Below are 11,197 nucleotides of genomic sequence, written 5' to 3'. Positions count from 1 at the left end.
GCCCCTCTGAAACAACACCTGTATCCCTTGGATAAATGCCTAGTAGTGCAATTGCTGGGTTGTAGGGTAATTCTATTTTTAGCTTTTTGAGGAACCTCCATACTGTTTTCCAGATTGGCTGCACCAGTTTGCATTCCCACCAGCAGTGCGAAAGAGATCCTCTTTCTCTGCATCCTCACCAACATCTGTTGTTGCCTGAGTTGTTAATGTTAGCCATGCTGATAGGTGTGAGGTGGTATCTCATTATGGTTTTGATTTGTATTTCCCTGATGATGAGTGATGTTGAGCATTTTTTCATGTGTTGGTTGGTCATCTGGATGTCTTCTTTGGAGACGTGTCTATTCATGTCTTTTGCCCGTTTCTTCACTGGGTTATTTGGTTTTTGGGTGTTGCATCTGATAGTTCTTTGGATAGTAAATCCTTTATCTGGTATGTCATTTGCAGATATCTTCTCCCATTCTGTCAGTTGCCTTTTAGTTTTGCTGATTGTTTACATTGCTGTGCAGAAGATTTTTATTTTGATGAGGTCCCACTAGTTCATTTTTGCTTTTGTTTCCCTTGCCTCTGGAGGTGTGTTGAGTAAGAAGTTGCTGCAGCCAAGGTCAAAGAGGTGTTTGCCTGCTTTCTCCTCTAGGATTTTGATGGCTTCCTGTCTTATGTTTAGGTCTTTCATCCATCTTGAGTTTATTTTTGTGTATGGTATAAAAAAGGGGTCCAGGTTCATTCTTCTGCATGTCGCTGTCCAGTTTTCCCAGCACCGCTTGCTGAAGAGACTGTCTTTATTCCATTGGATATTCTTTCCTGCTTTGTCAAAGATTAATTGGCCGTTTGTGGGTCCATTTCTGGGTTCTCTATTTTGTTCCATTGATCTGAGTGTCTGTTTTTGTGCTATAGCCATTTCCATTTTTATAGTAAGGTGAGGATTGTACCCCTCAATCTGAAAGTCTTTAACCTTGAAGTCATCAATTGTCTCAACTTTTCAAAGGATCTTAAGCTTCGGGAAAGGCCTTGGTTCTCACTGAAGCTGCATTTTCAGCAGCTCAACATGACTCAGGTAAATATGTGCATCTCCCAAAGTATGTATGAAGTCATTGGGCTTCAGGCCTGTGATGTGTACCATCCTGTAGGTGAGCAGGGCATAGCTGGTGACACTGGAGGGCACAACCAGGCCCATGTCTCCTGAGCTCTGGTACAGCTGACAGGACAGCTCACCATTTTCCAGGTAGAACCGGCAAAGGGAATGGCAGAGAAGAGCCATTAAAGGAAGATCTTTTGGATTCCACCCACACAGGATGATTCTTCTGTCATCATAGTTGGTTTTGATTGTGTCAGTCACCTTTTGCAGTTGGTCTACTCCTTGACCAGAATAATCTGAATTCTTATCTTTGTATTTTCCACTGAAAGTTATAAACTGGGCCTAAGTCCCCTTCTTCTCTGTTGCAGAATACCGGCTGTCCAAGAGGTCTCAGGACCCATTTGAGTCCCAGATTTTCACTCCCTTGGAAGACAGTTCCCAAGCGTTTGTGGATCCCTTGATAAACCACAGCAACTCCTCCAAAACACCCTTCTAGGATACAGGTTTTATTGTCAGCAGAGGAAATTCATCCCATGGCCTGGAGTGCACCTGCATACCCAACACCAGCAGCATGCTGGTACCTGTGTGGTCATCCTTCTGGAGCCCACAGTGCAGGATGTGCTCCGTCTGCCCCAAGTACAGCAGCACCCTGTTTGGTGGTGGCCAGAGATCCTGCCCCACTTCCACACAGGCAGGCTGAGACCTTGAGCGCTGCAGGTGGGAGCTGGGGGCCAGTGTGGTGCTGGCACAGCTGCAGGGCCCGGATGGGACCCCAGCGGGGGGCGGTGAGCAAGGTAGTGCGGGCCCTTCCACACCTCTATTCCCACTGTGTCTGCCGTGACCTCTCTTAGCTATTTCTGTTTCAGACAACTAGACTACAAAGGCTCAGGGAGTGTTAGAGCTATTGAGAATGGGACTGTGGGACTCCTTGACCCCATCACGTGCTTAGAAAGAACAGAAAAACTATCACGCATCAAAAGGTAGTAGGATAAAATTTGAAAGTGTTAATGGAGACCATTTGCCAGACCCAGGTGAACTCCAAGAGAACGATGGAGTCATTCAAAGTCATGAAGATCACAAGAGTTGCCTCAAGCCTGGAGAATAGCAATTGTCAAATTTTCAGAATGATGGAAATAATATATTTTAATATCTATAGAAGAGTGAGTTTTGTTTTGATCTTTTGCAAACCAGGAACAAAATGATATTAACTCGATGGTATGTGAGCACATAGAAAAGATGGTCACTGATAACACAAATGGGTTCACCAAGGTAAGCCACATGACTAAATTAGCAAGTCAGAAGAATTGGCCTCAGAGAGCTGAGCCAGGGAGAAAAATTAGGCCCATGTGCTCTACAATGGTCATGGCCTAACTTGATTTTATTATTTTTTAATGCTTGTTTATTTTTGAGAGAGAGAGAGCATAGGATGGGGTGCAAAGAGAGGAAGAGAGAGGATCCCAAGCAGGCTCCGCACTGTCAGTGCAGAGCCTGATATGGGGCTCGATCTCATGAACTAAATTTAACATTTGATTATTCACATGACCTGAGCCAAAATCAAGAGTCAGAGGCTTAACCGACTGAGCCAGCCAGGCACCCCAAGGATACTACCTTTATCAGGAGTTTATCACAAGGGCACCCGCACTACTTCAGCAGCTCCCTGCAACCTCACCAATCTCCTACAAACGTACCTGGCACATCCCCTGATGCCTGCATACTAAATTCAGTTTCCTGGAACTCAGCTTTCACTCTTATTTCACTGAACCCAGATAAGTGCAGGGTGACTAGGGGCCATTATATGTCCCTAGTGAGCAGCTCCACCTCAGATACGAATAGTGATCCTCCCTCCACCTTTTCCTTAGATCTTTTTTTTTAAGTTTATTTATTTTGAGAGAGCAAGAGCGAGTAGGGGAGGGGCAAAGAGAGAGGGAGAGAAAGAATCCCAAGCAGGCTCCATTCTGTCAGTGCAAAGCCCCACACAGAGCTTGAACCCACGAACCACGAGACCATGCCCTGAGCAGATGGGTCCGACACTTAATAAATAGCCACCCAGGTGCCCCCAGCTTTGCCTTAGATCTTAATGTCAGTGTGGGCGGTGACTGGGCTCACCTTCTTGCTGACAGCTCCCAAGTGCTAAGAAGCCAAATTCTCCTCTTCTTTATCCCCTTCCCAATCTGGGCTCATCAGAGCACTCCGAGGAATTCTGAGAAGGCTCTCAGATCCTCTCAATCCCAGCTTCAAAAGCTCAGACTGAAGGTAGAACAAAAGGAGTGACAGTAGTTTTTATAGAACCGGAAAGAGAAGCGACAGAAGAGCTTGCATTTCCAGGAAGATTGTCCTTTCAGATAAAGCCTCCAAATAAAGTGGCCCTCATTTCATGAGCTGCAAGTGACTAGGGCAAGACAAATGGTACCTACATTTAGAGACTCCAGTATACCTGATCATAGGATACAATCCCAGTCCTCACTGGAGGGGTTATAGAATATAAAGACTGTACTCTGTATTACTTTCCTTAAAAAAATAACAAATCCTGACATCTTAAAAACATCTGGCCCCAAAGATTCAAATCAGATTTCATGGGTCTTCACTGTATTACTTATAGCTGATTGTCTCCACCATCTGTGGTAGGGTCTGGATTGCCACTATTATTTTGTGTTTTGCTTGAGGCAAACAATGTGGGCTCTCAGGTATTTAAGCCAGTCTCAAATTCTTCATCTCCTAACACCCTAATAATAAAATCTGTCTCATCTGGTGGTTGAAAGCATTGTGATAGTCTACAGAAAAATCACCAAATTAATAATGGCAATGCATCTCATACTTGAGATCTCTTGTGTTTGGCAGTGTTTTAAAATTGCAAAATGCTTTTACATGCATTACTGTTCCACTTGATATGCATCAGTTTTTTGCCTTCTCCATTCACTGTGGACTAAATCTTTACTTTCTCGGGAGGGATTTCTCAGACCTTATCCTCTCAGCGTTCCTTCTCAATCCAATCTCCCCTGTCTTCACAAGGATGTGGACATTGCCCTCAGCAACCCAATCTCCTTATGTGGTTAGCTTCTGTTTTGTTTTAATGGAGGGATGTTTGGTTAGGTCTTCCCCTCTCCAGTCTTCTCTCTTTCTCTACTGCAGTGTGAGCCAACCCTTTGTCTTAGTTACTATTGGGCACACTCACCTACCATCAAGGCGTGAGCAAGAAACCAAGCCATACTTATCAGAAAAAGGATCATTTTAATCAAGATGCTGTTGACAAGATGGCTTTTCTCACGAGGTCAGCCCAGGGCACAGAGGTGATCACATCTGTGGCTCTTGGGTCCACTTCTTCCTTATTGCCACATGGAGCTCAAAGTGGAGGTTGAGCAAAAGAAATTGGAGTGACAGTAGCTTTCATATTAATGAAACCTCCCGGTTGGAAGGAGACACAACAGTTTTACCATTATTCTTTTTTCTATCCCACATATTTGTCAATCACTAATGCTTTTGTGAGGTCTTACTTCAGGGTTTGGCCATGAGAATTTGCCTTGCAGACCTTCTTAATACATGGAGCTTAATTGACCAAGGGCCCCCGTTGCTAGGCTTTAAAATGGTCTCTGAGGCCACACCTCCCATGCACTGCTCCCTGCCAATAGCTGGGCGCAGTGGGGATGCTAAGACAGCCCCATTCCTTGGGCAACACAGGACTCCTTGTTGGCTGACTTTGGCTCATTGACTCTGTGATGAATTTATAAATCGTGGCTGAGTCTTGGGCCCCTCCCCCCAGCCTTCTCTCCTTTTCTCTTGTATTCAGATTTGCTTTGTGGCCTGAAGGCCTTGCCATCCTCCCTGAGTATGTTCCTATTTTCTTTCACACAGGTGTTTTCCCTAATAAAGCCCTTGCACATTTAATCCTAGTCAGCATTTGCTTCCTGGAGAATCTAGAATAGGCAGAGCTGGCATCCTGTCAGCCTCTTCCATCTCTGTGTGCTGTGTGCACTTTGAGCTCTGTTTTGTTTCAGATGTAACTGTACTGTTACTTCTCTCTCCTCACCCTGCCTCAGAGCCACAGGAGAGTCTGTTATTAGTAGCACATTTATTACGCCCATAAACACATAAGATGCTGTGTTGATCACCCTTTATTAGCTTATAGTCACCAGGCATACACCCGTGAGCACAGGACATTCAGAGAGAGAACAAAACCAGCAAATCAGAACAAAGTGAAGGTATTTCCATCCTTATGAGTCACACAAATGGGAAGGTTTACAGGTTTGGCAGCCATTTGGTTTCCAGACTGAGTGGGGATAAGGCTAGCAGTTGCCACTGCTCTAATCAATCTTAGTGACTGAGTGAAATCAGGCTCTGAATGCTGGACGGGGAGAGCCACTGAAGTGTCATGGATGAGTAAAGGAGAGCCTCTGCCTTCAGAAAGTCCTCACACCAGTGGTAACATGACTTCAAAAACCAAGGAAGCACTGTAAGCATAGTGACAAAAATTGTCTAGGGTACAGTGAGGGCACAAAGGCAGATGGGGTCATTTCTTAGGAAAATAGGAAATATTTCAGAAAGGGGCTAAGTTTGAAAGCTGCAGGGTTCTCTTGACTCGTTCCATATTAGCGCCACAGTTTATTCAGCATGGTTGAAGCATGAGGTGCAATGTGTTGATGGGAAAAGGGGGAGCCATTGCAAACTATAAGGACTTTGCACTTGAGAACTCTGTGCAATGGAAAGCTTAAAGGTGCAGGGTGGGAAGAAGTGAGACAGTCGCCTGGGACTGGGACAACTCTGAGGCACAACAAATTCCAGAGTTCTCCTGAGTATCACACCAACCTACTGTCAATGAGACTCTGCCTGAAATCTTTCTTGGTTTCCTCCCTTTGCTTTCCTGCTTCCCTCACTCTATTCCAGATGCTCAGGGAGGACTGTCTTAATAAATCACGTGCATGTAAATCCTCACCTCAGGGTCTGCTTTTACTAAACCTGCCCTCAGACACCCCCAATTCCTGACACGTTCATCTGATTCACAAGTGCTCTAACTGAAAGTAAGAGCCCCCATATCTAGGCCTAAAGAGGAACTGTTGGTCAGAGTTCATGGCAATCCTGACCTGGAGTTAGGTTTCTCCTTAGCATTAGGTTCTAGACCTGTGCTGTCGTAGGTCTTCCACGTGCTCCATAGCTGCATCTGATGGCCTCATTGGAAGCTGTTGTCACCTGGAGGACTTGAGAGTGTGTACTGGAGGGAAGTCAGTCCAGAAATAGATGGAGAGGGCAGGGTTTCAAGACCTGGAGCATCAGATGTCTTAAGTGTCCTTACCTCTGATAGTCTGTCCCTCTTTCCCAGGGAGAGCCAATGAGGGCTTTAACTCTGGGGCTTCAGGGAGAATTATACACACAGGAGAGTTCCCTCCAAGAACGATGGGCAACTGAAGACCAATATTCAAAAGGAGAGCCTCAAGAGGTTCATTCTCAACCACCCAGTGCCAAGAAAATGGAAAAGGGAAGAGGTGGGCTTCCAACACTCCACCTGGGCTCCTATAGGTTCAGCAACTTTTGAGGTCAGAGGGGGCAATGACAGGGAGAAAACTATCTCAGGTGTGCCTGAACCGCCTGTTAAGATGGGTAATTGTGGGTTCAGGGAGAGGAGAGCAATGGAGGAAACAAGAAACAACAGAAGAATGAATGAATGAGAATTGCTTTGGAAAACACATTCCATATCAAATTTGGGACCAAACTGCAATTCTGCTTAGTCGTACTATTACAATGACCAGGTCACATGCTATTTTGAAGAAGTCAAGGATTGAGACCAGTCCACCATCATCACATCAGCCTACTCCCCACCCGCTACATATCCAGGGAACCATAAAGTATTTATTGCTTTGCAACCTGCTTCTTTAGCTCGTCATAACACTTTTGAAATCCATCCATGTTGTTGAACTATCAGTTAGTAGTTCCTTTTTTATGGTTGAGTACTGTTCTATTATATGAACATCCCACAATTTGCTCATACTCCGGTTTGTGTCCTTCCACTGTCCATCTCTACCCCCACCTGTCCCCCTCTTTGTCTCCTTACTGCTTGCTCTGTGTACCCTCCTACTGTCATTCTCTTGTACTTTGCCTTTGTTATGTCAAGTTTTCAATACAGCAAAATGCAACTCACTTGAATCTTGAAGGCGTGAAAGAGGACTTAGGTACGATTTAGCTTTGGATAAAGGAAGTCCATGGGCCAGTTTTATAAACATGCACAGAGATGCAGGAAGGTGAAACAAGAATTGTTAAGACAGCCATGGCCCTAAGGGAGAGAATAATTTGTTGTCAGAGGCAGAGCATTATCTTTGTGCTATCGCGGGAAAGACAGAAGGCGAAGCCAAGGAAAGGGTGAGGTTAAGGAATTTATGTTCTCAATCTTGGCTGCAACTTATATTCACCTGAGGGGTTTTAAAAATGGATATCAAAACTTATCATTAGAAATTCAGATTTATTTGATCTGGGATGGGGCTTGGCATAGAGTTCTAAATTCTCCACAGATGCTTTTAACAAACAGCCAGGAATAAGACTTGCCTAGCATTGCAGATAAGCCAGCTACAAACCGCCCCGCAGTGTGCATCTCATTCACAGCAGAGACTGAAAATCAGGCCCTTTATGCAGTTTGCATTCGCCTCTCAGGGGTGATGGTGAGAGAGCCTGGAACAAGGATCAGTGGAAAAGCAACAGATGAACCATGTCAATAGTGTTTCCTGTACAGATATCCTTCTTCTAGAAACATGCTCCTTACATTTGCTTGACCACAACTCACAATAAGAAACACATATTACACTGTGATTCAGTTCATACATGTAAATAGTTAAAATTTTGCAAAATTATACTTACCCTTACCATGTGCAATGAACTTTCATAATTTTGTACTAAGTTGATTTCCTAATCCACCCATGAATTGAGAACATAGCTTGAAAAACATGGATTTAAAATGTTTTCTTAAAAGAAAGAAAGAAAGAAAGAAAGAAAGAAAGAAAGAAAGAGTTTTCTTTAGGCATATTTTAAAAGAGAACTATGAGGACTTACTTGCCTCAACAATTCTCTAAATAGGAATTGAAACATATGAAAGCATTTTTATCTCTATGCTGTCCTTTATCATGCCATAAGAAACTTAAGAAGAAACCACTGTCTGATGAATAATCCAGAGGATGACAGGAGAGAGAGATGGCTTAAAATGCAACAGCTGAAGTTTTTCATGCTATTCTTAGAATGTTCCTATAGTGTAATGAGATATAAAGTCCCATTGGAGAATATTGATCTCTGGGTAAAAATTTGGTAGACATGGTTTAGGCTAATCCTTTTGCCAATTCTTTTTTGCTTTCTCTGATGATTCCTTTCTCTCCTGAACCTCTCCAAAAGGACACAAGACTTCTGTGAAGGCTTACTCCTTGTCCCCACAAAGGTGACCCAGTGCCTCTCATGACTGTTGACTCCTTCCAGACTGGAGCCTTTCATGTCTCTTCTACCAGACTCTCGTTTCTCACCAAATGGTTGTGTGTCCTTAGCTACTCCCTCAGCCTCCTCCAACCACTGTCCCCTAATCTGTGGATGATGGAACTGGACTTATTTGATCTCTAAAGGCCAACTAAGCGTTTACATTCTTGGGCTCTTTTTGACGCTTTCCCTTCTCTTTAAATAGAAAGGAAAATCTAATGAAGAGGTGTGTTCTCTGTAAAATGTAACAGGCTGTTTGTAAATGTGCATATTCAAGATTAAGCACCTCTCTTCCTCCTGCAAAAGGGAGAAGGCCATCACTTTCTTTAGAAAAGAAGGATCTGGAGGGGAACCTGGGTGGCTCAGTCGGTTAAGCGTCTGACTCTTGATTTCGGCTCAGGTCATGATCTCAGGGTTGTGGGATCGAGCCCCACATTGGGTTCGGTGCTGAATGTGGAGCCTGCTTAGGATTCTCTGTCTCCTTCTGCCCCTCTACTCCTCCCCCACTCTCTAAAGTTAAAAAATATAAATAAAAAAAGGGTCTGGAGAGCAAACTGGCAGCTGAGGAAAGAGTGGTAGGGATTTGGCTACCCAGTCTGCAGAAGCTGTGAGCAGGATATCACCAACTCCTGGCAGTGAACATGGAGTCCTGCATCACAGGAGGGAACTTATCCTCGAATTCACCGGTAATGCTTTCCCCTTCCAGGCTGCTGCTCACCACTCAGCCTGTCTTCTACAGCCTCTCACTGTGTTCTTGGTCTTGGTCTTTAGGACTGCATGGCTCTCACTCCAGCCATCAGTAGGATAAAGACTAAAAGACTCTCACTGAGGTTTCTTCCATTTTCTGTCTGCAGATCAAACCTCAGTGGATGCTGCCAGATACTCTAGTCCTGTGAACTGAGACTTCTGGAAGCCAGGCAACAAACAAACACAATCTTACCCTCGAAAGCTTCAGGAAGTAGCAGCCTGGTTAGTCTCTCAACTCTGAGGGCTACCTGTCTCATGAGCAGAATCTGGGCCCTGTCTCTGCAAACCTACAGGGCAGCCCAGAAAAAGTCAGTTATGTCCTGTTGGGGTCTGTGGAAAGTTAGGAAGCCATTTCCACTTCTGGATTATCATTAGCCAATGCTAAGCAAAATGCACTTAGTCTGCATACATAATTTGTGATCCTGCTTTTTAATGAGGCTTAGGTAAACTTGCACTGGCTGTAGCACAAGCTTTTTACTTCAGCTCCTGTGCTCAAATAATCAACTCAAGGTAAAGAAAACCCTGCCCCTATGACAAATCAGGCAGCCCCTAAATGGGCCCACTGCATTGCTGTCTGGATCCCCTCCAGTACTAGTATGAGAACACTATTGTGTGGTGTTGGAATGCTGGCTAGATGGTGGGAAAACTGGCACAGGGTCAGTGAACACTGCTTTTAGCCTTCACCTGACCCTGGGGCCGCTCATTTAGATCATTGTCAAGATGGGCTTTGTCTAGACCATCGTAGCCAAGGAAGACTTCAAAGAATGTAAGAGACATATCAAAATACCACAGAAGGGGCGCCTGGGTGGCTCAGTTGGGTGAGCGTCCGACTTCAGCTCAGGTCATGATCTCGTGGTCTGTGGGTTCAAGCCCCATGTCAGGCTCTGTGCTGACAGTGTAGAGCCTGGAGCCTGCTTCAGATTCTGTCTCCCTCTCTCTCTGCCCCTCCCCCACTCATGCTCTCTCTCTCTCTCTCTCTCTCTCTCTGTCAAAAATAAATAAACATTAAAAAAAAATACCACAGAAGACCTAGAAGGGGCCTCCAATGGAAAATCATACTATTTCATCAGATGACATTTAGTAGAATAGTCATAGTGGCACAGTGGGTTAAGGTCAAAAATTAGACGCTACATGAGGGCCCATCAATAGGACAAAGGAGAAATACATCATGGCATATTCCAGCAGTGGGTCCTATAGAGCAATGATGAATGGATGAACCACGCTTGTCATCTGGAGCAGAGTGCTGAAGGTTATGCCTTTGAATGACTACAACCAACCTTGAAGATGAAGGAGGACAGGTCAGAGGAGGAAACAAGGAAAACCTTGGGCTGCTCTACCTGAGTCCTGACGACACCTGGAGCACAGGGACTTCCCAGAGGAGGAGTGCTAGAGAGAGATCATTGGTCCATGGCAGGCCTGGGTCCCAACAGTGGACATGGTAAAGGGGGCAGGGCTGGTCATAAAATAGTTCCTTTAGTTTGTTCTTGGAAATCCAAGATGAAGTCAGGGACACTTTGAGCACTTGGTGGTGGGAAATAAAGGAGTCACGTATGGACCCACTTAACAGCAGAGGAAGTTGAGACTACAAAGAAAATGGTGGCAGGGCTGAGAATAAATTGAGGCCTTCTGAACCCAGCTGAGAGGGGTGACAGCTCACAGTCCCCAACAGGCAGCTCCATGGGTACAGTGAGAAGGCCAGTCCTGGAATCGGGCTGCAGGACAGTGAGACCGTGTAGGCAAACCAGGGAGGCTCTGTCTTCCCTGTTGTCCCTGTAGCCTGGGGGAGCACAAGTGGGGAAAGGAAGAAAGTAGAGTTGGACAGCAAAAGAGATGCATGTTTAGAAGTTGCCTGGAAACCATCCTGAAGGGAGGCACTTTGCTCCTCTGCACTTAGCTTCTAGACACAGCTGCAGGCAAAGACAGAGGATGGCAGAACAG

General features: G+C 45.0%; 1 pseudogene; it reads right to left on the bottom strand.

Moving 5' to 3' along the window:
- The window catches only part of LOC115519790, a 30,157-nt pseudogene that overhangs the window by 912 nt on the left and 18,048 nt on the right, over positions 1-11,197 (bottom strand).

Source organism: Lynx canadensis, chromosome C1 (genome assembly GCF_007474595.2).
Source record: "Lynx canadensis isolate LIC74 chromosome C1, mLynCan4.pri.v2, whole genome shotgun sequence".
Classification (NCBI taxonomy): Eukaryota; Metazoa; Chordata; class Mammalia; order Carnivora; family Felidae; genus Lynx; species Lynx canadensis.
Note: the sequence above shows the minus strand (reverse complement) of the source record. Positions and strands in the feature narration are given on the sequence as shown.